Genomic DNA, 26,485 nt, shown 5'->3' with positions numbered 1-26,485 from the left:
TTCTTCTGCTTTCCCAGACCATAGCAGAGAGCTGGTTTGGAAGTGGAGCAGCCGGGACTAGAACCGGCACCCATATGGGATACTGGCGTTGCAGGCTGGGGTTTTAACCCACTGTGCCTCAGCGCTGGCCCCACCACCTCACTGAATCTCGTTTTCTCAATCTGTGTCCTTGTGTAACACAACTGCAATACACTGAAAAATGAAGAGTGATTACTTAGCATTATCAAATATCCGGTCAATAGCAACGTCTTCCTGATTATCTCTTTGTTTTAATTTTATTGAGAGACAGACAAATAAAGAGTGCTGCTAGCTCTCTTCCCAAATCCCCACAACAGCTGGGGCTGAGCCAGGCAAACGCCCAGAGCCAGGAACGTGATGTGGGTCTTCCATGGAGGCAGCAGGGACTCAGCTACTTGAGCCGTGATCTGCTGGCTCCCAGGGTGCGCACTGGCAGGAAGCTGGATCGGAAGCAGAGCCAGGTCTCAAACCAGGCACTCCAAGAGGAATCTTGACTATCGCCCCCAAGGCCGTTCCAATTGTCCCTTTTATTTCTCAGTCTGTTTGCTTACATTAGGGTCCAAACAAGATGTTTGCATTTCATTTGCTTGTCCCTTTTTGTCCTTCTTCCTCTCTCTCACCACTCACTCGGTGAGCATTCTGGGTTACTTGCCCTATAGAATTTCCCAAACCGTGGATTTTGCCGATGGACTCCCCTGGCATCCCTCACTCTGCTTGTCTTCTCCCTGCATCTTCTGTAAACCGGAGGCTGGATCTGAAACTCCCCTCTTTTTAACAGAAACAGGAGGAGCAGACGGGAAGAGGGGATGTTAGCAACCAACACCTACTGCGTGCCAGGCGCTGCGTGCCTGTTTGTATCCACAGGTGCTCATTCAGCCCCGGCCACTGCCCTCTGAGATCAGTCTTTATTATATCATGGTTTTGACGGATGAAGAAGCAGGCACGCGAGGGAGCCGGGTAAACTGTTCATCACACAAAGCCGGGAGAAGTGAGGGAGCCGGGACTGGAAGCTGGTGCCATCAACTACACTGCCTCCTCTCTCCCCTGCACTCCCCGCCCACAGTGAGCAGGGCCTCAGCCGGTGCATGGCAGCACCATCGGAGTCCCTGCTTCCTCTCATGCGTTACAAAGACCTCAACAGCAGGTGCACTATCACCACCACTACCACCCCCCACATTGTACAGGTGGGGAAGAAGTCCAGAAAGGGTGAATGGCTGGCTGGGGGTGGGGGGCACTGCAGGGGCCGGGCAGAGCCAGGTATCACTCCCAGGTGTGCCTGAGCGCCCCACGTGGCCTCTCTTCGCAGATGGCTCCCCACTTCCAAGGTGGGAACCAGCAGGCTGGCTTTTCTCGCTAGGGTGCTAGAGACCAAGCCCTCACCGGGGGACCCAGGGTGGGTCTGCTCCTCTCTGCCACATCCCTCCACTTAAGACCAGCACATGGAGACAGCCCACACCCGGCCCCACCAATCTCGGTGGCTGGACTCCCTCCTAGAGCTTGGGGAGGGGAGGAGGGGGGCTGGTGGCCCGAGGAGGCCGGCGTTGGGCAGGAATCCAAGAGGCGGCCACTTCAAGGGGAACCAGAAGGGCCGCGCCCTGCGAGCGCTCTTCCTCCCCAAAGCCACAATCAGAGAGGGAAATGGGGACACTGTCCCCCACCAGGGGATTCTGTGAGCTTTGCACTGGCTGCTGTGTTGCCTTCATCTGAAAGCTCTAAAATTTCACACAGAAAGGTACAGTGAGAGCAGCAGCAGGAGACATAGCCCCAGCGATCTGAGCCGCAACCCTGGAAGCTTTCTTCACATCTTTAGAAAAACTCGGAGGGCTCCTGGCAGCAGCTGCAGGACAAAGCCTCGCCCTTCAATTCTGAGGCTGCCAGAAATAGGTCTGTCAGGCCTGAAATATCACTGCATTTCATTCCTCTCAAGCCCGCACCAGCGTCTCTGCTGCACGGCCAGCTGGCGGGGTTCTCCAGGTCAAGGCCAGGGGGTACTGGGGACAAGGGGCTCTTGGAAAAGGGCAGAGGATGGAGCCGGGGCTAGAACTTGGGGAGGAGCCTGTTACCTCCAGCAGAGGAAGGCAGGCCCGTGGAGCGTCTGATGGCACCCACGTGGGTGCCGGAAGCCAGGGAGACACGGGAGGAGACAGAGGCGGGACTGCTGGGGTGGTGTCACGTGAGGACAGTCATTGAGCAAAGACGCGGGGCCTGGGGGGCACTGGGTGAAGGGCACAGAGGCCTTCCTTCCACCCAGAGGCAGGTAGGAACCGGTCACAGGCACATGGAGCCATCGGGGCCTGGGGAAATCACAGGCGGGAAGCAGCGGCCGGTGCAAAGTCTTGGGGGTGTGGGAGTTTGCGCCTGGAGCGGTCTGCGTGTTTATAATAACGCCAACACTCAGGGCAGCTCTGAATAATTCAGCAGGCACCGCGATCTCTGTACAGTGCACGTCCCCCAGGGGACAAAGGAGGGTGGCTGGCTCGGCCCACGCCGTCGCCGGGCTCTCTGAAAGGGCGTGACAGATGGGCCGACGCTAGCCACCACCCAGTCACGCTTTGCACGGTGATTGGTTTTCAAAGGACGACAGGGTTTGTGAATGGAGCCAGCTTGTTGCTTGCTGCCTTCAAACGGATGGCGCTGGGTCGCGTGGCTGGCAGGGGCCCCTTGTGAATGGGCATCCCCAATGGGTGGTGAAAAACCAGAAACAACTCCCTCCTCCCCTCCCCCGCCATCGCTGCAGCGGAGGTGGGGGGCAGGGCCTCAGGACCCCTGAGCCTTCTCTCTACGGTGACATCTCCCCGCACTGACCCTGCCATCCCTGCATCTGCTAGAATCAAGTTCAGGAGCATGGATCAAACAAAACAAAAAAGGTTAAAACAAGATGGAAGGTTTTTTTTTTTTTTCATAGAAAGAAATCTAAAGATAATTGGTACAAACCAATTTTGTCAATTCTGCCTTGCCTCACACTGCTGTGCCATCTTTGGTCCTTAACGGACTGCTCCTGGCCCAACGCAGCTGCTCAAGCTCCAGCGTCATGTCTACATCCCAGCCATCAGGAAAAAAAGATGGGAAGAAGGTGCCCAGACTGCATGCCAGCCTTTGGGGTTTTCCAAATCTGCCACACCAAAGGTTCACTTAGTAGATGACAGTCTAGTGACATGGCTACACTTCGCTGCAGGAGAGGTGGGGACATGTGTCTGCTTTGCACGGACGTGTTTCCCGTGATTCTGTTTCCTTTGTGCACATCTTGCAAGTGAGGCAACACTGTCCTTTGTCCCAGATTATCAGCCTTGGAAGCCACCTATGAGGACTGTAACGTCTCTCTGCAGAGCACATCATGAAAAATTCATGTTCTGTAAATGCAGGTTCCTCTCCTGAAATGTAATCCACTGTTTGTCCAGTGGTCACCCAGCCTTCTCTGGGAAGCCTTGTGGAAACTGGGGCTGATGCAGTTGCACTGCTCTTTATATAAGCAAAGAGCATGCCTCTCTCTCCCTGACCCAGGAGTCTCGGCTTCTACCCACAGCGGTGACACTGGGGAACTGCTTTGTCAGTCTGTGGGTGGGCAGGAATCTCTGATCGTCCACACCACCTCACAGTGGCCAAGCATCGAAGGTTCTTGAGGGGCAGCTACCGTAAGCCCCCTGGAGGCCTCTTCCTAGCTCCTGGAGCTGCCCACACAGGCGTCTTCAAGCCTGGGCCCCTCCAGGTGAAAGCCCACCCCCTTGCAGATTCTCCAAGACCCTGAAATGGCCAGCGGGGACTCCTGCACCTGCTCACCACCTCTGCTCCTGGGAACCCCCTGACCTTCTTGGTCTCCAGCCCATTGGTTTCTGGATCAGAAAAGGGCTCCGAATTCTGCTCTGACTTTTGTGCCTGGAAGAACTCAAGTCCTTCCTCTCATCCCCTCAGCTCCTGAGAGCCAAACGGCTCCTCCTCCTCCGTTCCCAGGCTCCTAACCCCCGCCGCCTCCTCTCCATTCCCCACCCACCACCCCTCTGCCCCACCAATGCTCTGGAGCTACAAGCCTCAGCTGAACTATTCTGCAGCCCCCTCCCTAGGAAAGTCCTTCTCTGGGCAGTGAGCCCATCTGTGTGACACCCCCAGCCCACCCCCCAAGATGCTCATGTGTGTGGTGAGGGGCGACAGCTCCACTTCTTCCATCTCCCCTTCTGTCTCTCTTCTCTCTATCCTGCAGCCAAGACGCTAAAGTCACTCTCAGCACTGACACCCCCACACCCACCGCCACTCCGGAATCACTAAGCCCTGCATCCTGAATTTCTCTCTGGAATCTGTCCCCTCTGCCCCAAGTTCATGCCTCCAGTTAGACTCCATCATCTCTTGCCTGGAGTCTCACAGCAGATGCCCACCAGGGGCCCCCATCAGGACAACCAGAGCTGCCCACGTGACCATCCGAAGGGACAGGTTGGCTCACTGCCCCCAGCTGCTCAGGTCAAGCTCCTTGCGACAGCACCTCAGACCTGATTGCTCCACCTGCCTGGCTCTTTCCAAAATTGTTTTCTTATTTATTAATTTTTCATTTATTTGAGAGACAGAGAGGAGGAGATCTTGCATTTGCTGGTTCACTCTCCAAATGCCCCTAGCAGCCAGGGCTGGGCTGGAACAAAGCCAAGAGCCAGGAACTCAACGTAGGTCTTCCATCCGGGCAGGGACCCATCTACTTGAGCCATCATCTGCTGCCTCCCAGGGGGCACATTAGCAGGAAGCTGGAATCAGAAGCAGAGCGAGGCTGGAACCCAGGCACTGATGTTAAGCTGTGTCTTAACCACTGCACCAAACACCCACCGCCCTGGCCAACTCATCCCTCCGGCCCTGGGTCCCTTACCTGCCCGGCTCACAAACGCCCCTGCACCTTTGCTACAGATTCTTCTGGGAATGCCCTTTCCTTTCTCCTCTCCCAGGCGCTTCCTGTGTACCTGTCACCTCCTCTAAGCACCTCAAGTCCCAGCTTACGCGCGATCTCCTCTGCAAAGCTGCCCCAGTGCTCCTACACAGTCCCAGCAACGGGTTCCAGCCCTCTGCGCCCCCACGCACGTGCGCACACACATTAGCTCCGAGAGGCCCTGTCCCACAACGCCCGCAGTGATTTGTTTGCACTACTTGTTTGTCCCTCCGGACCATGCGCTCCTGGAGAGCGGGGACCATAATTGTTCATCTTGTGACCGAGCCGCACTCAATAAATCCTCACTGGCTGAATGGATGGGTTGTCCCTGCCCTCACTCATCTCCAGTGCCAGGGCTCGCTCACTTGCACTGCAGAGCAACATAGAGAGTGCTCCCCGGAGGGTCTCAGGGCCAGACAATGATTCTAGAGCGGAGACAAGAGAACAGCAAACTGCTGGGGATTGGGGGGGGGGCTGCCCCCTAGAGATCAAGGAGTGGCAGCCAGGTGATGAGGGGCGCACAGAAGAGGCAGGTCCCACAAGGAAATGCAGACTTGGGTCAGATCACTCCTCCGCCTCTCAGTGGTCTACACAGTTGGAGGCGGAGATGGCAAGCGGGGACCCAGGGCAAGCCTTGAGAGCTGAAGCTGTTCCAGGTGCTACCAGAGCCAACAGACAGAATCCCTTAATAGCACTCTCAGGAAATCCAGGCATCAAGGTGTTTTCTAGGCCCCCAGGTCAGGGAGCTCGGTCCAGTGCCAGGAACTCTGCTTCCTGTCTCATGGCCAAGGAGAAAGACCTTACACAACGAGATCTGGATTGCATCCTGGAAGGCTTCAAACCCTAAAAGCAATGTTATATCTCAAATTGGATCCTGGAACAGAAAAAGGACATGAGTCCAAAAAAAAAAAAAAAGTGACACCTTGGGGCCAGTGCTGTGGTGTAGTGGGTAAAGCTGCCACCTGCAGTGCTGGCATCCCATATCGATGTCCATTCCAGTCTGGGCTGCTCCACTTCCAATCCAGCTCCCTGTTAAAGTGCCTGGGAAAGCAGCAGAAGATGGCCCAATTTCTTGGGCCTACGTGGGAGATCTAGAAGAAGCTCCTGGCTCCTGGTTTCAGATCAGGTGCTCAGCTCTTGCCATTAGGGCCATTTGGGGAGTGAACCAGCAGATGGAAGACCTCTCTCTCTGTCCCTCTCGTTGTAACTCTGCTTCTCAAAATAAATAATTTAAAAAAAAAAAAGATATAAAGAAAAATGTGACACCCAAATAAAGTCTGTAGTTTCCTTAATAGTATTGCACCAATGTGAATGTCTTCATCTCAAATTCACTAAGGTTAGGTAAGATGTTAATTTCAGGGGAAGCTGGGTGAAGGGTACTGGAACTCAGTATTGCAACCTTTACTTCCAGTCCAGCTTGCTGCTAAAGTGCCTGGGATGGCCGCAGAGGATGGCCCAAGTGCCTGGACCCCTGCCATCCATGTGGGAGACCGGATGAAAGTTCTGGCTCCTGGCTTTGAGCAGGTTCAGCTCTGGATGTTGGTAGCCATTTGTGGAGTGAACTGGTGGGTGGAAAATCTTTCTTTCTCTCTCTGCTTTTCAAATAACTACATACACCTTTTTTTAAAAGAGAGGCAGGAAGGAAGAGAGCAGACTTCAGGCAGAAAGTAAAGCAGCAGGAGTGGCTGTGTCATCACCAGTTAGGAGCCCGAAGCCCGTCACCGTATTCCTTCATCCACGCAGCACCTCTTCAGTGAGCACTTACTATATGCATTATCTTCCGAGCCACCTATACACCCATCAACAGCTGGGAGCCCCTGCCTGCCGGAGTGTACATTTCAGCAGGTCTACATCTCAGTCGGCTTGTCCGACTCCACTGCACCCTACCGGCTCAGGACTAAGGTGGGGCCAGCTCCTGTCACGACAGAGCCCAGGAAGGGCTGCACTGGACCCAGGAGCGACGGGAAGCTTGAGGTGCACTGAGTGTGTGCACGGAGCATGCACGGAGAGGGGCTCACTCCCCTCTGACTCCCCACCTGCTGGCCTTTCTCACTTAGGAAATCAGCACAGGAATAAATACCCACCTCTTCCCAGGATACAGCGATAATGCCGCCCATCCGCTGCTGAGTTCAGCAGGCAAGACAGTGCTTGAAGGACAAAAAGGCTTGTATTACTAAGATCGAGGTAAACATTCAGAACCAGACCAAGAACTAGGTTAGGCTCTGTTTTCCGAGTTACTACAAACCCACCTCTTTACGTGGTCAAAGCATCTCTGGATGCAGTAAGAAGCTGAAAGGGGCAGGCGCGTGGCATGGCCCTTAAGATGCCAGTTCCCGATCCCTCCACTCCAGCTTCCTGCTAATGCACACTGAAGAGGCAGCCGTGCTAGCTCGAGTCATCGGTCCCCGGGTCCCTACCACCCACAGGATTGAGTTGCAAAGCATCGGGGAGTGAACCAGCAGGTGACAGCTCTCTGTGTCTCTGCCTCTCAAATAAACATATTAAAAAAAAAAAAAAAAAGCAAAACCAACATTGCTGCTCAGCCTCCACAGGGCAATGGACTGGGCGGTCAGCGTCCAACTCTGAGGTCAAGGTCAGGCTCAGGCCTCTGCACCCACTTAATTCTTAGGCAATGCTGTGGCAGTCACAGGAGAGGCTGCCCTGGCAGGCGTCCGCTCCCCACCCCCCACCCCTGCTTTGGCTCCCAGGGGAGGGGCTGGCGGCGGCGCTCCGCGGCGGGGGTGGGAGGGGGTAGGTGGCGCCGGAGGCCCCGCAGACCCCAGGCCGCGCCCCATCAGGGGCCCTGCGCGCGGGGGCGACCTAGCCGCCCGCCCGCCGAGGGAAAGTTGTTGCTCAACCCTGAGGAATGCGGAGCCCCAGCAGCGGCGAAGCAAGCGCGGGAGAGCGCAGCGGCACGAGGGGGCCGCGCAGGGGCGGCTGCAGACGTAGCCTTCCAGCCGTTGGCAGCCCTGAGCGGGAGCGGGCGGGCCGAGGCCGGGGCGGGCCTAAGGCCTGGGCGGGACAGCCCCCGCAGCCGGCCCGGGCTCCCGCCAACGCGAGAGTGAGAACCCGGGGCGAGGCAGGCGCCTCCCACCGAAAGCAGCCAGGCGGGAAGGACTCTGATCCCTTCCTGACCGATCTCCCGAGCCTGAAGAGCGCCCTGAACGTAGTGGGCGCTCAGGAAACGTGTTTCAAAAACTGGCCTCGCCCCCTCCGGGCCTCAGTTTCCTCCCCGCGTGCAGAAAGGGTTTGATCTCTGAGGCCCCTAGCAACTCTGCAATTCCAGGCTGCTGGGATGAAATCCCATGTGCACTGCTGTGGTTTTGCTTTTAGTTTTGCAGGGACATTTTTAGTGCTACCCTTTATGATGTGCCAGGAGTGAATTTGACACCAGATGGCTTTTTTTTTTTTTTTTTAATAAGAAAGAAGACAAAGGGAGGGAGAAAAATATTTTCCAACTGGCAGTGCTGACAGTATTTTGGAAGAGAACCTAGGCAGGCAGAGAGGATCTGTTCTAGCCTGAATCGCGCACGCACGCGCTGCCACCCTGGCCTCCACCGTGAACCGGGTGGATCCGGGTGGAGGCAGAGGGCCCGCGTCACAGGAAACCCCACCCCGCGCAGCCCTGGCTTTGTCCTCCGGCCTGGGAGCCACAGGCTTGGGGACTCCAGCCATAGGCAGGGCTCTGGCTAAAAGCTGACTCTGGTGTTAATTAGAGGAACAGAGAGACACCTGGCACATCTAAAAGCTGTGCTCTGCGCCTGGGGAACATTGAGGAAAAGTCGCCCAAGTGGCAGCGACTCTCCTGGAAACCTTCTCCATGGAGGAGGGTGGGGATGGGAGGTTGGTCCTTGCTCAAAATGGCCTGTAGCTCAGTTCTTAATGTGCTGTGGCAGGGAGAAGGAAAAGGGCTGGACAGCCAAGTTGGCACTGGGCACTGCAGGGCACCCAAGGGGTGCTGTAGTCGGTCGCTTGGCTCCACCCCCTGTAGCTGTTACTTTGATGAGGACAAGCAATGACGTTGCCTCTTTGAGCCTCCTTTCCAGAAATCATAAAATGGATCATTAAAATCCCCCGTGTGGAGTGAATGAGGAGCGGGCTGGGTCTCCAGCACACCCGGGCACAGGGTATTTTCTCATTTGTTCAAGTGCAAGACCCCCAAAGCCAGGACCTCAGGCTTCCTGGGAAAAACTCCACTGTGGCGCCGTCATCCTTGGGCAGAGGAATCTCAGTCCAGCTGGCTGACCCCTCCCCCGCTTCCCATCCCCACAGGACAAGTGGAAATCAGGCGTCAGCCTCCAGTTTGATGAATCACCCCCAAAGGGATCTGGGGGAAAGGCGGGAGTAGTGAGTGAGGAAAGAACGCAAGGACGCTGGTAGCAGGTGGGGAGTTGTGAGCAACGCAGCGGACTGCACATTAACCAATGCACTGTGCCCATGGCGGGCTCCTGACCGCACGTGACTGCCCGAGCTACAGAGCTCTGTTGGGTGTCCTTGACTTTCTACTGCGAAGGTGTTTCCTGATTGTTTCGGAAGCAGTGTTTGTGAATCCTGGACCAGCAAGCTCCTCAAAGCCAGTCTCGCCTTTGCATCCCACACAAAGGCATGGCAGTAGCCGTCACAAAGTCGTGAACTTCCACAGCGTCTGTTCACTGCGTGAGCTGGGAAGAAGGGAAGCAGGTTGGAGCTCCAGCCTGGATGGGTCAGGGCAGCCAGGGCCAGCTGGGGACTCGGAGACCAGGGTTGTGGCTCATTTGCTGGCCCCAAGTATCTTCCCTCCCACCCACAGTCTGTCCCTCCACACACTCCATGCAGACTTTCTGAGCCTGCAGAAACAAGGTGACCCTTGTGTTCCCGTCTGTCCTGCCACAGGGGAGGTGAATTCCATGCCAGGCTTGGGAAATACATACGGCTCTGCTCTGTCTCTCCTGGCCTGCAGGGGCCAGCAAGGCCAACTCCGCTGCCATCTCTGTCCCTTCCCTGAAGGGACACTGGACTTCCACTGCTGTAGACGTGACAGAGCCAACCGCGGCTGAGACATCTGGAATCTTCATGGGGCTGTCCATGTGGCTGCTCCCGTCCCACCCTTTGGGTCTCCTCTTCAGGGACGCTTTCTTCACCTCCCTCCATCAGAGGTAACCGCCCCCTCCGATCACCTTGCAGGAGCCTACCCAGTTCCTGTTTTGCTTGTGTGCTCTGTGTCGTCCCACCTCATGCAGATCGAAGGACAGGCACCCACCCATCGCTGTCCATCGCTGTTCCCCAGCCACTTCCATGGTGCCTGGTATATAGTAGGCGTCTGCTTAATGAGCAGTGGCTGCCTTCTCCCTGAGTTAGTTCCCATCCCACTAGCACTTCCGATCAATTCTTTGTCTCTAAAAATAAAAAGTGCATCAGCCTCCTTTATTTTGTAAATTCTTTCATTGGTTCCATCCTTTAGCCATCAGCTTATTTTCTTGTGCTTCCCCCACCCAACCCCCAACTACCCAGGACACAGATAGCTTTTTTTTTTTTTTTTTTTTTTGATAGGCAGAGTGGACAGTGAGAGAGAGAGAGACAGAGAGAAAGGTCTTCCTTTTGCCGTTGGTTCACCCTCTAATGGCCGCCATGGCCGGCGCACCGCGCTGATCCAAAGGCAGGAGCCAGGTGCTTCTCCTGGTCTCCCATGGGGTGCAGGGCCCAAGCACTTGGGCCATCCTCCACTGCACTCCCGGGCCATAGCAGAGAGCTGGCCTGGAAGGGGGGTAACCAGGACAGAATCTGGCGCCCTGACCGGGACTAGAACCCGGTGTGCCGGCGCCGCAAGGCGGAGGATTAGCCTATTGAGCCACGGCGCCAGCCACAGATATCTTTGATGTGGCAGTTAGAACTTTTCCATTGAGAGCACGGAAGATCAAGGCAAAATGGTTTTTGTTGTTTTTCAAGATTTATTTGTTCATTTGAAAGTGTTATGAAGAGAGAGGGAGAAACAGAAAGAGAGATCTTTCATCTGGTTCACTCCCCAGATGGCCACAACAGCCAGGGCTGAACTAAGCCGAGGCCAGGAGCCAGGAGTTTCATCCGGGTCTCCCACATGGGTACAGGGACCCAAGTACTTGGGCCACCTTCTGCTACTTTTCCCAGGCCATTAGCAGGGAGCTGGATTCGAAGTGGAGCAGCCGGGACATGAACCAGCACCCATATGCTACAGCACAACGCCAGTTCTTGGCAAAGCAGTTTAAACAATAAGCGAGTCTATCACTTTTCAGAGGCAGAGGGGCTTAACTCTGCCTTCAGTAAAATCAGAGCTGTGCTGGCTTTGGCAGCATATATGCCAAAATCAGAGCTCCAAATCAGCTCCCCTGTGAGTCCAGATTCCCTGGCCTGGGCAGGCTTCTTCCAGGGTGCGTCACACGCCTATACCTAACCAGTCACTGGCAAGGAGCCAAGAAGCACCCTGGCAGGCTGAGACGCAGCACCACGGGGCCCCCTGGCTGAGGAGAGGGTCTGCTTCCTGAAGTACAGGGTGGGTAAATTCCAGAATGAAACCAAGGCTTTACCAGCATGGAAAATTGTAGAAAGCAGCCATTGAATCCGTGAGTGGCCCAATAACGTTCCAATAAATTGCCTCTGTGCTTAGGTAGCCAGAGGTGGTTTCTGTGGCCTATAACCACGGACCCCTGGCTGATCCACACACACTCTGCGGCAGCCACTCCTGTCGTGCACGGCCAGAGCAGGGCACGACAGCACACATCCCACAGTAAAATAGCCATACAGAGGCAGACGTGAAACAGCCCACGGACCTCGGGGACAGCAGGTGAGGTTTTGAGAGCTGGGTTATTGGGCGCCAAACTGTGCATTTCATATTCCAGGTGACTGAACAGTGATTCTGTATAATCTGGAGGTCGGTTCAGGAAATATTGACCTGGGCTAAAGGAACCATCCTCCCTTTTTATTTATTTATTTGCTTTAAAGATTTATTTATTTACTTGAAAGGCAGAGTGAAAGAGAGAGGAGAGACAGAGAGATTCCATGACTGGTTCACTTTGCAGATGGCCACAGCGGCTGCTAGGGCCAGTGTCGCCTGTAGCGGTTTAACTTTCTGTGCCACCAGCGCCCCCCCCCCTTGTTAAAATTTTACCTTTGCTTGGTGCCAAAACAGCTGCTCACCTAGATGACCGGCTCTGGTTTGGGCATTGGTTAAGAAGCAGTTTGGAATGTGGAAGTGCTGAGTTCAGGTCCTGGCTCCACTTCTGATTAACATGCAGCTTCTGGTTAACATGCACCCTAGGAGGTACTGAGTGATGGCTCAAGGCCTCCTGTCTCTGACCAGCAGGCCTTTCCTTCCTCCTAGCTCCCCACACGCCCAAGCCTGCAGTGCCTGCACGGAAGGCACATCTGATCAGCAACCTTACTGTCTGATCATCTTCTGCCTCAAGGTGAAAGGCCTGCTCCAAAGCCCGATACTTCACTGCCCCTCCCTCTGCCTCCGAAACATCCCATTCCCTCCCACTCTCCCTGCTGCCGCTGGCACCACTGTATCTCACTGTCTCCCCTCACAGGCGTCTCTCAGGCCCAGTTATCCTTTCCTTCTTTGGGGGACTCCCAAATTTATGCATTTAGTTTAGAGATGGGGTACGGGGGGAGAGATCCCGCGAATGAGCACACCCATCTGCTGGTTCACTCCCCAGATGCCCACAGGGGAGCCATGAACTCGGTCCAGGTCTCCCATGTAGGTGGCGTGAGCCCGATGACTTGCGCTCTCACTGCTGCCTCCCAGGTTCTGCACTGGCAGGAAGATGCAGTCCCAGGAGTCAGAGCCGGGGACCAGACTCTAGTTCTCTGATGTGGGATGCAGGTGTCTGGGTGGAGGGCTTGACAGCTCAACCAAATGCCAGCCCCCGCAGTGGCTTCTCTAAGCTCTAGAAGTTCTGCTCCCTCCCCCTTCCTCCTAACAGCAGGAGCAAGGGAGTCTGACAGAGGCATCAGTATTTCTACCTCCCCGACGCAGCTCTGACTTGGGGTCACAAGATGGTGGCATAAATCCCCCACACTTCTTTCTCAAAAAGCATCCTCCAAACAACAAGGAAAATAAGAAACCAAACCCAAATTCCATCTTTACCTACACTCGGGGTCCATCTAGAATCCTGATCCCTGGGGCCGGCGCTGTGGCACGGTGGGTTAAAGCCCTGGCCTGCAGCGCCAGCATCCCATATGGGCACTGGTTCGAGTCCTGGCTGCTTCTTTTCCGATCCAGCTTGTTACTATGGCCTGGGAAAGCAGTAGAAGGTGGCCTGAGTCTTGGGCCCCTGCGCCCAGCTAGGAGACCTGGAAGAAGCTCCTGGCTGCTGGCTTTGGATTGGCTCAGCTCTGGCCATGGCAGCCATTTGGGGATTGAACCAGCAGATGCAGGACCTCTCTCTCTCTCTCTCTCTCTCTCTCTCTCTCTGTCTCTCCCCCTCTCTGTCTATAACTCTGTCTTTCAATTAAGTAAAATTAATATTAAAAAAAAAAAAAAAGAATCCTGACCCCTCTCACCGGGGTCAGTGGTGGAACATGACCCGCGACCTGGAAAGGGGAGACAGAAGCACCCCAGGGCACATTCCTACAGGAGTGAGCTGATTCTTCTCCCACAGCCCAGAAAAGCTCAGCAACTGGAAGTAGCAATTAAGTCAGAGGCGGGGGCTCAGGCCTGGGAAATGGCTGGGAGATCTGTTTAAAGAGCAATTACGCCATCAGGGCCCGCCAGACCCAGCACAGCTGGGAGCTGTACTGTGCTTCGTCCCTGCTCGTGCAGAAGACAGGAAGATGGGTCTGGGATACGACACAGATTCTGGACTTCCGAGGGGGTGTGATAGAGGGTCTTATTCTGGAAAAATCTAACATTGCAAGAGCAAAAGGCCTATTGACCCTGATCATTGGTGTCTCAGTGAAGAGTCCAGTCCACCAAACGCCCTACCTACCATGAGCCTGCACTGGGAGCTTCCAACTGGCTCTCAAGTGCCTCCCTCTCAAGTATGGGGCACAGCCACAGATCACCAGACAGCTGACGAGTGCAGAAGACACGAGACCAGAAGAAACAGAGACAATGCAGGGAGAGGGAACTTTCAGATTAATAGCCTCAGAGAGGCAAGACACGGCCTGCATCCAGAGACTACGAAACCACTTTTAAAAAGAAAGGAGGCGTGAGCACTTCACCTAGTTAAAGTAAGACACCTGTGTCCCATCTCAGAGTGCCTGCATTTGGCTCCCAGCTCCGACTCCTGTCTCCAGCTTCCTGCCAGTGCAGACCCTGGGAGGCAGCAGTGGTGGCTCAGGTCATCGGGTTTCTACCACCCACCTGGGAGACTTGGACTGAGTTCCCAGCTCCTGGGGTCAGCCCAGCTAAGTCCCACAGATGCTCAGTTGCAGGCATTTGGGGGGCTGAATCAGCAAATGAGAGCTTTCTTTCTTTCTGTCTGTCCCTCCCTCTCTCTCTCTACCCCTCAAATATACAAAAATATGTAAAAATTGTTAAAAACAAGGAAAAACCGAGACTATAAAAAGCAACCTTGAAAATTTTAGAAATCAAAGAAAGAAAATGGTTCTGTTATTAGGATACAACATAGAAGATATTTCCCAGAAAATGGAACAAAGAAATGATTAATAAAAGAGAAATGATTAAAAAAATTTTTAGAAGATCAGTGTAAGGAGCCCAGTATCCAAACAATAGGAGCTGCAGAAAGAATGAACAGAGAAAATGGCTGGGGAGAAATCGCAAAGAAATTCCCAGACTAAGGGTCATACATTGCTAGGACACAGGTGCTGAAGCTATGGCACACGTCAGAAGGCCTGGAGGCTGTGGGGTTTTTTGTTTTGTTTTTTAGTTTTATTTTATTTGCAGAGAGACCAAGAAAGACTGACAGGCAGAGATATTCAATCAACTATTTAATTCTTCAAATGCCTGCAACATCCGGAGCTGGCACAAGCCAAAGTCAAGAGCCCAGAAGCTAACCTGAATCTCCCACATGGGTGGCGGGGACTCAGGTACTTGAGCCATCCCTATCACCCTCCTGGTGCACACTAGCAGGAAGCTAGAAGCAGAAGTGGAGGCAGACCCAGGACACAAGCCCAGGCGTGGATGTCTCAACTGCACGGAGGGCTTGTTTAAGTGCAGATTGCTGGGACTTAGCACCAGAGTAAGTATCAAGTGGGACCCCAGAATTTGCATTTTTTAAAGATTGTAAATTTTAATGAATTTTTTTTTTAAAAAAGGTCCACAGGAAGATATTTCCCATCTGCTGACTCACCCCTCAAATGCCCACAACAGCCAGGGCTGGACCAGGCTGAAGCCAGTAGCCCAAAACTCAATCCAGGTCTCCCACATGGATGTGAGGACCCCAGCTCCTCGAGCCGTCATCCCCTGCTGCCTCCCAGGTGTTCGTCAGCAGGTGGCCGGAGTGCGGAGCAGGGCTGGGACTCAGATGCTGTGGCTCTGCCATTTGGGGTTCAGGTGCCTCAAGTGCAAATGCCCACCCTCCAAATCTGCATCCCCAAAATGTGCCCACAGGTGATACCAATGCCACTGGTCTGGGGCCCACACTTGAGAACCACTATCTTAAATTACAAAGGAGCCGGCGCCGCGGCTCACTAGGCTAATCCTCCGCCTTGCGGCGCCAGCACACCAGGTTCTAGTCCCGGTCGGGGCACCGGATTCTGTCCCGGTTGCCTCTCTTCCAGGCCAGCTCTCTGCTGTGGCCAGGGAGTGCAGTGGAGGATGGCCCAGGTGCTTGGGCCCTGCACCCCATGGGAGACCAGGAAAAGCACCTGGCTCCTGGCTCCTGCCATCGGATCAGCGCGGTGCGCCGGCCACAGTGCACCAGCCGCGGCAGCCATTAGAGGGTGAACCAACAGCAAAGGAAGACCTTTCTCTCTGTCTCTCTCTCACTGTCCACTCTACCTGTCAAAAAAAAAAAATTACAAAGGACTGGGCTGGCGTGGTGAGGTAGCAGGTAAAGCGCCTTCTTCAGTGCTAGCATCCCATATGGGTGCTGGTTTGAGTCCTGGCTGCTCCATTTCTGATCCAGCTCTCTGCTATGGCCTGGGATAGCAGCAGAAGATGACCCAAGTCCTTGGGCCCCTGCACCTGCTTGGGAGACCTGGAGGAGGCTCCTGGCTTCAGATAAGCACAGCTCCAGCCGTTGGGGAGTGAACCAGCAGAAGGAAGATCTCTCTCTCTCTCTCTTTCTCTGCCTCTCCTCCTCCCTTTCTGTGTAACTCTGACTTTCAAATAAATAAATAAATCTTTTTAAAAAATTACAAAGGACCTATCAAGTGCCCAGAAAAAGGAATAAAGAAATGACCCATGCCAATACACTGTGACATTTCAATTTATCAGGGACAAAAGAAAACACGCCTGAAAGTGGGCATGGAGATGAATTCAGAACCAAAATGGGAAGAACACACTCTTCTCAAAGGCAAAATTAAAAGCCAGCCAACAAAGGAGCAAAGTCTTCAAAAGTCTGAAGGGACGCAATTTCAAGTAAAAATTCCATACCCAGCCAACACTATCAATCAAATGTGAGGGTGGAATAAAGCCACTGTAAGCCCACAGATGCTTCTAGAACATTCTCTGCTAACATTCTTGCGCAGGGAGCTACTGGCAAATGCACTTCAGCAAAACAAGGGAGTAAACCAAGAAAGAAGAAAACACTGGCTCAAGGAGACAGGAAAAAGGCAAAGGGAAATGTTGACTATTGAGAATGAGAAGCCCTCAATGACAGGTGCACAGTGTGCAGTGTATCCAGGGTACAGTGCCAGGATGGAGCAGCCCAGGACACATGCCTTCGAGGCAAAAAAAGAAAAAAGAAAAAAAAGGAACTCATAAGATTTTATTTCAGGCCGGCACTGTGGCTCACTTGGCTAATTCTCCGCCTTGCGGCGCAGGCACACTGGGTTCTAGTCCCAGTCAGGGTGCCGGATTCTGTCCCAGTTGCTCCTCTTCCAGTCCAGCTCTCTGCTGTGGCCCAGGAAGGCAGTGGAGGATGGCCCAAGTCCTTGGGCCCTGCACCTGCATGGGAGACCAGGATAAGTACCTGGCTCCTGGCTTCGGATCAACGCAGTGTGCCGGCCATAGCAGCCATTTGGGGGGTGAACCAATGGAAGGAAGACCTTTCTCTACCTCTCTCTCTCTCACTGTCTAACTCTGCCTGTCCAAAAAAAAAAAAAAAAAGATTTTATGACAGGTTTGGCCATATGCAAAATCGCACTTAAAGGCCTTTTACAGAACCTTGGAAGGGTGTGGGAAGAGGAATCCAGAGATGCAAAGGAAACCAAGCATATACAAAAGCGAGGCGATTACTCCAGGAAAAAAATTTTTTTGAAGTTGTTCAATAAAGGAAATGTAAACAGAATATACAAGAGAAAAATCGTATTAGGAAAAAAAATGTAACCACAGCACTTGCCCCCAGAACAAACAGTATTTACAAATGCGATGGTGAAATCGCTGGACATGGACTTAACGATGACGGGCTGGAGGAGGGGAAGAGGTGAGCCGAGAATTAGAATCCTCCAGGACCCAAACTAGAAGTCAACACACTAGATAGATGAGTCCAGAATGGGAGTGCATGTATTATTTAGAAATCAGGAAGGAAATGCCAGAAGAAACAGCTCAGAGTTGAAAGCAGTTGCCCCGGGGGACTTGGATAAGGGTTGGGAGAAAGGCCCAGGGACTTCTGTTTTTGTTACAAGCCTTTTAGCACCATTTGATTTTTCAGCTATGTGTACACATGATCTGGATAAAGTAAATATTGATTCTGTATGGCAGCTCTGACTCGGGAGCCACATCCTCCGCTACAGCGTGCCTGCAGGGTCTACTGTGTGGGCTCAAAGGAGCAGGGGACGCCCCAGCCCCAGCCCCCCGGGATGGGCAGTATTTCTCAGCTCACCCCGCTTTCTCCCTCCAGTGCAGTTTCTCCATCTCCTGTTCCTGCAGCAGCCATCATGCAGGTGGACGTGCTGAACTGTACATTTCCAGAACCTACGGTCTCCCTGGAAAGCTGCCCTCCCCTTCTCCACTCTCCCCCCAGCTGATGAACTCGGGTTAGGTAACACTTCCTCCCCACCTAATCTGGGTGTGCCTCTTAATTCCCCCCACTGTAGCCTTTAGTGCACGCACTGCATTGTCACTGTCCCGCACTTGGGCTCAGCCACTGGACGGTCGCCTCCATGAGGGCTAGGACCCTCTTATCCACTGGAGTCTCAGGACAGGGTCTGATGCAAATGGTGCGTGTATTTCCTTAGGATGAGCTCAATAAATACGCAAATGAGTGAATCGCATTCCACAAAACATGCAGACACCCCTCCATCCTAAATATTACAAGTCTTGGCCAACCTCTGGCTTCTCCATTCTGCTGTCTACGCACCCTTGTTCCTCACAAGGCAAGCCAGCTGTGGCTCAGTTTCCAACCCTTTCACTCCTGCCTGAACCCCAGAAAGGAGCCAGGGCTCCTTCCGCTGACCAGGGCCAGCTCCCGTCCAGAGAGGGCTTTCTAACTGAGTTTGCACTGGACCGGAATGAGCTGCTTGGGGAGTGTCTGTCTGCCCAGCCTGGAAGGAGACCAGTCCCCTCCATCAGGTTCCCTGTCCTGGGGCCCAGCCAAAGCACAGCTTTCAGAGGTCAGGGATCCAGGCTTCAGAGGGGACTCCCTTAGCTGTGGACTTGGCCCTGGATTGCCCTGCCCAGTCTTCTCACTGCCCTGCTCATTTCACAGGCCAAGAGCTGGGAGTCCAAGCCCTTCAGGCCGGCGTGCCCTGCTGACTCCCAGCCAGCGACTTCCAGCGGCAAAGGGATGTGGCCTGGGCCCGAGGGGCAGGGAGGACTGGGGACAAGGAGCCTGGGCACCCAGCCCCAGGGCCGGCCCCTACACGCAGTAGGCACTGCAGGGCCTCCCTCCAGAGTTAGCAAGGCCAAAACGAAGCCGGACCCCGGCAGGTCCCGGGAGGAACCAGAGTTTTCATGGCTGCAAGGCCTCAAGGTCTCCAGCCCCGAGTCAGGGGTGCCTTGCCTCCCCGCCCCGACAGCGGCCCCAGATCTCCGAGGGCCTCCTGGGCTTCGGAATGCTGTGACCTCCGAGCGCCCCAGAGGGGCGGTGGTGGCGGTGGGAGGGGCTGCAGCCAGCGTCCGGAGAACTGGGAATAGGGCGCAGAAGGGGCCCCTTCTTTCCTTTCCTGGGGCCCGGAGACAGGGAGGAGCGAGGGAGGAGGAGAGAGGTTTGGCTTCGGCCAGGGAACCTGTAAATATCGACGGCGAAACCCGATCTGTCCCGGTCGCTTCCCTATTTAGGAGAAGGGCTGGTGCCTGGGCTAGGTGGCCCCCGGGAGACGCGGGTCACGTGGCCACCCAGGACCTTGGGGGAGATGCGTGGGCATCCTGGCCCACTCCCCTGCCTTCACTGTCGGGGTGGGAAGGCGTGGGTTCCCCCGCCCAGCAGCCCTTGCCGGCGTGGTGGGCTACCGCAGGATTCCCTGGGCGAGATGTGTTTTACCAAGCCTTGGTTGGCTTCCGTCCTGTTTTCTTGTAGATCTGACTCTTGGGGGGTGGCAGGCAGGGCACAGAGCAGGCCCCACTCCAGGTCTGGAATGCCGGCACCCTGGGTGGTAGAGAAATTGCCCAGGGCAGGCATGCGCAGGGCCTGGCTCCTGTGGGCAGGCTGTGTGCCAGGCTCTGTGAGTGGCATCGGGGGTGCACAGAAAACAAGACGGCGCCTGCCCTGGAGGGGCTTACACTGCAACGGGGAACAGCCGGAGAAGCAGCTACACCCGAACGGGGCCTGGGAGGCTCAGAGGAGGAGCAGTGCTTGAGCTGTGTCTGGGGGGCCCAGGAGGTGCCCTGCCAAGCCAGGCCAGCCTGCGGGCACTGCTCGTGCAAAGACTGCAAAGGCACGGGCCGGCTCCCAGGCACTCGGTGCCTCCCGGCAGCAGCACTGGTGAGAGTGGAGAGCGTAGAGGACCGACAGGAGCCGGTCTCAAGTCCTGTGTGTGCCCAGCTAGGACGGGCAGGCAGGCAGGGGTCGGGGGAAACCCCTGAATGAATCATTCCTTGGAGACAGGATAGGGATGAGACAGAATCAAATCCGCGTTTTCTAGGGGAGCTGGGTGTGGTGTGGATTGGGGGGCTATACAGTGAGAGAGGCTGAGAGGAGCCAGTCCCCAGCTTGCCCAGAGACAGCAGCAGGAATAGAGAGAGAGAAAAAAAAAGGCTAACAAATACTTGGGAGGGGCGGAGCCATGGGCCCTCAGGATGGAGGGAGGGGCCCACGATGGGGAGGAAGAGGTGTGGGGACCCCAGGTTTCCAGCTCGGGTTGCAGAGGCTGACGGATGCACAGGTTTGGAGGACAGGTTGATGACGGTCAGAGTGAAATTTACTGGGTGCTCCCCTTGTTTCAGGCACCGAACACTGCGCAATACCTCACTGAGTCCTCGCAGTAACCTGCTCCATAGATACTGTTGTTACCTGCACTTTAACACGGAAGCAGAGTGGAGAGGTCATGTGCCTAAAAGCGTACCGTTGGGATGGTGAACACACGCTCTGAAGCTTGGCTGAGGTTTCCCAGGACCCTCTACAGAGAAGCCCCTCCCCCTCCCCAGCCCTCAGCCCAGCCCACCTCTGTCCAGGACCTTGCCCTGGGAAGCCAGGACAGGAGTTCACTGTGACAAGAGGGTACAGGGCTCCGGAACCCTGGCAATGAGACCCCACCTTCTCTATGACAGTACAAAGGGGAACTGAGGCTACTGGGACAATCAGATAAACCAAGAAAGTAGGTGTGTCCCACTTAGAATTTGGTTAACCCCCTGCAATATAACACTTCAGTGACATCAGAGAGGGTCCGGAAAGGTCTAGGGGGGAGGGCAGGCCCTATGGGGCAGGGTCTTGGAGCAGGCACACGTCTCTCCTGGAGTCAATCCCTCCAGCTCTGTTGCACTTTGCCCAGCCTTGCATCAGGTGGCCCTGCAGACAGGAAGGCACAGCCACTCCGGGCGACCCCCGTCTCCACCAGCCCCCTTGTCCAGCACCTGGGGCTATGGGCAGTGCTGCTGTTTTCAAAAGGCCTCCCACCAGCCCTGGAGACACATAGGCCGGGGGGGGGGGGGGGGGGGTGTGGAGCAGATGAGTGACCAGGAGAGAGTCAGGGCTTTCTCTTGAGAGTTTGGGCCTAGAGAAACCTGCCTTCAACCATCACCCTTGAAGTGAATAAAATGGGCCTGCAGACCGGAAGTTAACTAGGGAGCTGTTGCAGGCAGAAGTTAAAATATCCATTTGTCGTTGCGGGAGCTGTGGTGCAGCGGGTTAAAGTCCTGGCCTGAGGTGTCGGCATCCCATATGGGTGCAGGTTCTAGTCCCGGCTGCTTCTCTTCCAATCCAGCTCTCTGTTATGGCCTGGGAAAGCAGTAGAAGATGGCTCAACTCCTTGGGCCCCTGCACCTGCGTGGGAGACCGGGAGGAATCTCCTGGCTCCTGGCTCCTGGCTCCGGATCGGCGCAGCTCTGGCCATTGAAGCCATCTGGGGAGTGAACCAGTGGATGGAAGACCTTTCTCTCTGTAACTCTGTCTTTCAAAAAAAAAAAAAAAAAAAAAAAGAATATCCATTTGCCTCCCATCTCCCGGGACACCTTAAGTGTTGTAAAGAGGCCCAGTAGGATCCCAGAGAGCCTTCCATAATGAAGATCTGCTCCCAGTGATCTGGGAGCCAGGCAGTGAGAAGCCCATGGCATCAAGCTGCCTGCCTGTGTTTTGCGGGTTCCAGGTTCCAATAAAGCCACCACTGCCTTTGTGTTTGCAGACCCACGGGTCCTTCCCAGGCCTCTTGGGGACCATCCCTCATCCGTACCTCCCCCTCCCTCTTTCACACACTTTTGCTGATACTCTTCACGCCCTGTGCGTCTGGCTTTGGAAGAGTTCTGCTGGGACACACAAATCTTTCTCTGACCTCAGAACAAGAGGGTCAATTCTCTGCGTCTTCCAAGGATGAACCAGAATTCTATACACAGATGCCACCCACAGCACACAGGAGATCCCAGCCCAGTGGTGGTCATAAAATCAACTTAGCGTGTCATGGTCAGCACCTTAAAAAAAATGAACTGGAATATGAGGGCACTTCAAGAAGTTTCTGGAAAATAGAACCAAAGGTAAGTTTATTTTGGTGCAAAAGAAAAAAATTAAATCCATCCATACAAAGGGTCTTCAAAAAGTCCATAGAGGGGTGAATATTTCAAGTAGCAGTCAAGATGCTCCATTTCTGATTGCAGCACCTGAGTTCAGGACCTGTCTCCAGTTCCCAAATCCCCTAGTTTTGGCTATTCTGCCTTTTTTTTAATTTTTAAAATTGTTTTTTATTTGAAAGGCAGTGTTACAGAAAGGCAGAGAGAGAAAGAAAGGTCTTCCATCCACTGGTTCATTCCCCAAATGGCTGCACTGGCGAGAGCTGAGCCGATCCAAAGTCAGGAGCCAGGAGCTTCTTCCAGGTCTCCCACGTGGCTGCAGGGGCTCAAGGTTGTCCACCTTCTACTGCTCTCCCAGTCACATTAGCAGGGAGCTGGATTGGAAATACAGGACTCAGACTGGTGCCCATATGGGATGCCAGCACTGCAGGAGGTGGCTTTACCCACTATGCCACGGCGCTGGCTCCTACTCTGCTTCTGATCCAGCTTCCTGCTAATGTGCCTGGGAACGCAGCAGAGGATAGTCCAAGGACTTGGGCCACCTTTGTAAGAGACACGAATGGAGTTCTGGCCTCCTGGCTTTGGCTTGGCCCAGCCCTGGCTGTTGGAAGCATCTGGGGGAGTAAACCAGAGGATGGAAGATGTGTACATGTATATGCATGTGTGTGTGTGTGTGCGTGGGTGTGGGTGTGTGTCTGTTTTTCGGTATCTCTGTCTCTATCACTATGGCTTTTAAATAAATAGATCTTTTAAAAAAGAAAGAAAGAAACCATTAGAGTGCATACACATAGCAAGGACAATCCCCATGAACCTTTTGTTTCAGTTATCTTACAATATAATGTTTCTTGCTATGGGGATAGAAAGAACAGTGGCTAAGACATAAAATCCAGATGCATGCAGCAAACACATAAAGGCCACCTCTTCCAAGTCAGGCACCACGTTAGGTTCAAGAGACCCAATGATAACTAAGACAGCCCTAGTTACCATCTATCTTCTGGTTGGCAAGCCAGTAAGCAAACAGTTCCAAGACAAGGTGCCAACCACTTGGAGAGAATATGTGGGAGGTGCTAAAAATCTGATGTGAGAGTGGGTACCCGGGAGGACTCCCCAGAGGAGGTGATGCAGTCATAGTTTTTCATGTTTGTTTGTTTTTAGCAAGAAAAGACACTGAGTAGGTTGTAGCATCTCCTCCATCCTATAGACAGCAAGGGAAATATGCTAAGGTGTCAAGAGCTCTAGTCCAGAGTCTAAAAATGAGATCTGGCCCTGCCTCCTCCTCTTATAAGGATCTATGGGTGGCAGGGGCCCAAGCACTTGGCCATCTTCCACTGCTTCCCCAAGCGCATTAGCAGGGAGCTAGATTGGAAGTGGAGCAGCCATGACTCAAATCGTTGCTCATATGGGATGCTGGCATCACAGGCAGCGGCTTACCCCGCTGTACCACAGTTAATCGTTCCAGACTCTCTTTACTCATCTACAAAATGGACATAATATCTACCTGGTTAACCTCACAGAAGTGAGATCACGTGAGACTGAAAGTATGTTGTAAACTAGAAAAGGGCAGGGGTGTCCCTGGATGGGGTGCACTGGGCAGCATGTCCATCTCAGTCTGCAGCCCTTTGTCCCTGTCCACGCTCCTCCTGCTGCAACTCAAGAAGGCAGGGGCAGGGTCCAGAAAGACCCCTGAAGCGAACCGACTATTAACTATTTAGCTGAAGGATCCTATTGTGGTTTGGTTTTTTTTGTTTTGTTTTGTTCTTTGTTTTTTGACAGGCAGAGTTAGACAATGATAGAGAGAGACAGAAAGGTCTTCCTTTTCCGTTGGTTCACCCCCCCAAATGGCTGCTATGGCTGGTGCACTGCGTCGATCCGAAGCCAGGAGCCAGGTGCTTTCTCCTGGTCTCCCATGGGGTGCAGGGCCCAAGGACTTGGGCCATCCTCCACTGCCCTCCCAGGCCACAGCAGAGAGCTGGCCTGGAAGAGGAGCAACTGGGACAGAATCCAGTGCCCCAACCGGGACTAGAACCCGGGGTGATGGCGCCACAGGCGGAGGATTAGCCTAGTGAGCTGCGGCACAGGCCGATCCTATTGTTGTAATAATGGGAGGTAAATATGTCAGAACTCCTCCATCCGCCCTTCTGTTAATGAGTTAGGATCTACGCAAACTCAGTGTTTAGAGTTATGTAAGCCTCATTCAGATCTTCTGTAACAGCCACTTTCATTTTGGAAAAACACATTTCCATTAAAATGGTGTTATATAAAAAGGCTTTGTGGATGGATGCAGGAAGAGCAGGGACAGGCAGACGTGGCACTTTGAGGCACAGAGGCACGTGTGTTCCCTGACCTCACCTGTCCTCGGGAGGGAGTATCCACTGGAGGACGGCTTTGGTCGTACGCAGTGAGCTAAGCTGTGACCTGCGTGTCCTGTGACCACTGGGAAGACCCGATGCACGCCGGGCCATGGGAACCGCAGCAGGAAGGCCACCAGCGGCCTCTACACCCCTGCCCCCTGGGCCCCCTACCTTGCTGAAAGCCCCTTCCTTGGCAGACTGGGTTCCTGGTCTGGAGGTGGCTCAGAAGTCACCCGGTACAATGTCACTCCCTGTCGCTCTTGCCAGCCGACACCTGGACAGCCTCCTTGGTTGCAAGACAGCACATGTCACCTGTGGACAATAACCAGCTGATTGAAACAGACCCAGCTGGTGCTGTGGCACAGCGGGTTAAAGCCCCAGCCTGCAGCACCAGTATCCCATAGGGGTGCCAGTTCAAGTCCCAACTGCTCCTCTTCTGATCCAGCTCTCTGCTATGGCCTGGGAAAGCAGTAGAAGATGGCCCAAGACCTTGGGCCCCTGCACCCACGTGGGAGACCCAGAAGAAGTTCCTGGGTCCTGGCTTTGGATCAGTACAGCTCCAGCCGTTGCGGCCAACTGGGGAATGAACCACTGAATGGAAGATCTCCCTCCTCTCCTTTTTTTTTTTTTTTTTTTTTTTTTGACCTCCCTCCTCTCTCTCTCTCTCTGGATCTACCTCTCTCTGTAACTCTTTCAAATAAATAAATCTTAAAGAAAGAAAAGAAAAGAAACAGACCCGATGCGGACGCGAAGCTTGCCTTTGTGGGGCTATCCCCTCCAGTAACGAACACGAAGCCCTCACCTGCAGCCGTGAGCAGGGCAGTCCTGTCAGTGGGAGTCTGGGGTCCAGGAGGGTGTGCTGGGAGACTGCCCAGGGAGGGAGGGCAGCCTGACCGTCCTCAGAGTTGAAGCGCCTCCCTTAGGGGCCCGTTCACTCACCCTGAGCTGAGAGGCGGGCTTTTGCTGTAGCAGTTAAACCACAGGGTTGGGATGCCTGCGGTCTGTCAGAGGTTCCAGTTCTACCCCTGGTTCTAGCTTCTTGCTAATGGGCAACTTGGGAGGCAGCAAGTGGTTACCCAAGTACTTGGGTCCCTGCCACCCAGGTGGGGCACTCAGAGTAGCAGGCTCCTGGCTTCTGCCTGGCCCAGAGCCCAGCACCCGGTGTCTCGGGCGTTTGGGGAGTGAACCAGCAGGTGAGGGATCTCTCTCTCTCGTTCCCCATTCCCACCCATATCTTTAATATACATATTTTATATGTGGATGGGAACATATTTAATATATTTATATATAATATTATATATATGCATATATATACACTGAGGCTGGGACTATGGGAAAGTGGCGGCAGGGCGAGGTTGGGAGGACGGGATCTGGGTGGAAATGACTGCCTTTGAGGAAAGTCCTGCTGTTCAGGTCTCCTTTGAAGTGTGGAGGTCACACAGTTCCGGGTCAGTGCCAGCTCTGACTCCCCGGAGGCTGAGCAGGAAGCAAGCTAACTGCCCCGAGCCTCAAAGCACCCCGGCCCGACCCCAGTTAGGCTTCTAGGCTAGCCCTGGTTACCCGCAGGGCGGAATCGGCTTGTCTTCCGCGGCGGTGATGCCCCAGCACAGAGCTTGATAACGTGAACCTCGCAGTGGCCTTTTAAGTAGTTGGGAAGGGGGTGTGGCCGAGGAGGCTGGGAGGCCGCAGCCGGGCGAGGGGGAGTGGCCCGGGGGCGTGGCCGTGCCGACTGGAATGTTGTTGGGTCCTCGCACCGCATAGTAAGGAGGGGCCACGCCCCTTTTCTCCGACAGGGCCAATCGGAGTGCCGGAGCGGTTTCAAGTCTCCCCCGCCAGCTTGCCCGCCCGCCACCCCACCCCCCTCGGGGATTCGCTTTTTCCGTAACAAAATAGGAAAGCTCCGGACGGTCAGCAGCCCCGGCCGTTCACAGGTGGAGGGTCCCGGGGCCTCGGACGCTGGCCCGGAGCGGGAAGCGCCAGCAGGCTGTGGAGAAGCCGGGTCTAGGGCCCGGAGGTGCGCGGGGGTGGGCGCTGCAG

The 26,485-nt window shown here is 54.4% G+C and overlaps 2 long non-coding RNA genes across 5 annotated transcripts; one reads left to right on the top strand and one right to left on the bottom strand.

Annotated features, from left to right (window-relative positions):
• The first annotated feature begins 7,678 nt into the window (after positions 1-7,678).
• Positions 7,679-10,320, top strand: LOC138844374 (uncharacterized). Of its 2 annotated transcripts, none has more exons than XR_011380119.1 (2): positions 7,679-9,574; positions 9,858-10,320. It is a non-coding gene; the product is annotated as an uncharacterized lncRNA (long non-coding RNA). The 2 variants fall into 2 exon arrangements; XR_011380118.1 differs by having other exon boundaries at positions 7,679-9,598.
• Positions 10,321-10,419: 99 nt separating this feature from the next.
• LOC103352255 (uncharacterized) lies at positions 10,420-26,469 on the bottom strand. Of its 3 annotated transcripts, none has more exons than XR_011380117.1 (3): positions 25,251-26,469; positions 24,620-24,760; positions 10,420-22,001 (listed from the first exon to the last, which is right to left on the bottom strand). It is a non-coding gene; the product is annotated as an uncharacterized lncRNA (long non-coding RNA). The 3 variants fall into 3 exon arrangements; XR_011380116.1 differs by having other exon boundaries at positions 10,421-22,001; positions 26,009-26,469; XR_007914213.2 differs by having other exon boundaries at positions 10,421-21,315; positions 26,009-26,469.
• Positions 26,470-26,485: the final 16 nt, after the last annotated feature.

This window comes from Oryctolagus cuniculus, chromosome 11 (genome assembly GCF_964237555.1).
Source record: "Oryctolagus cuniculus chromosome 11, mOryCun1.1, whole genome shotgun sequence".
Lineage (NCBI taxonomy): Eukaryota > Metazoa > Chordata > Mammalia > Lagomorpha > Leporidae > Oryctolagus > Oryctolagus cuniculus.
This window is presented reverse-complemented; position numbering and strand designations above follow the sequence as displayed.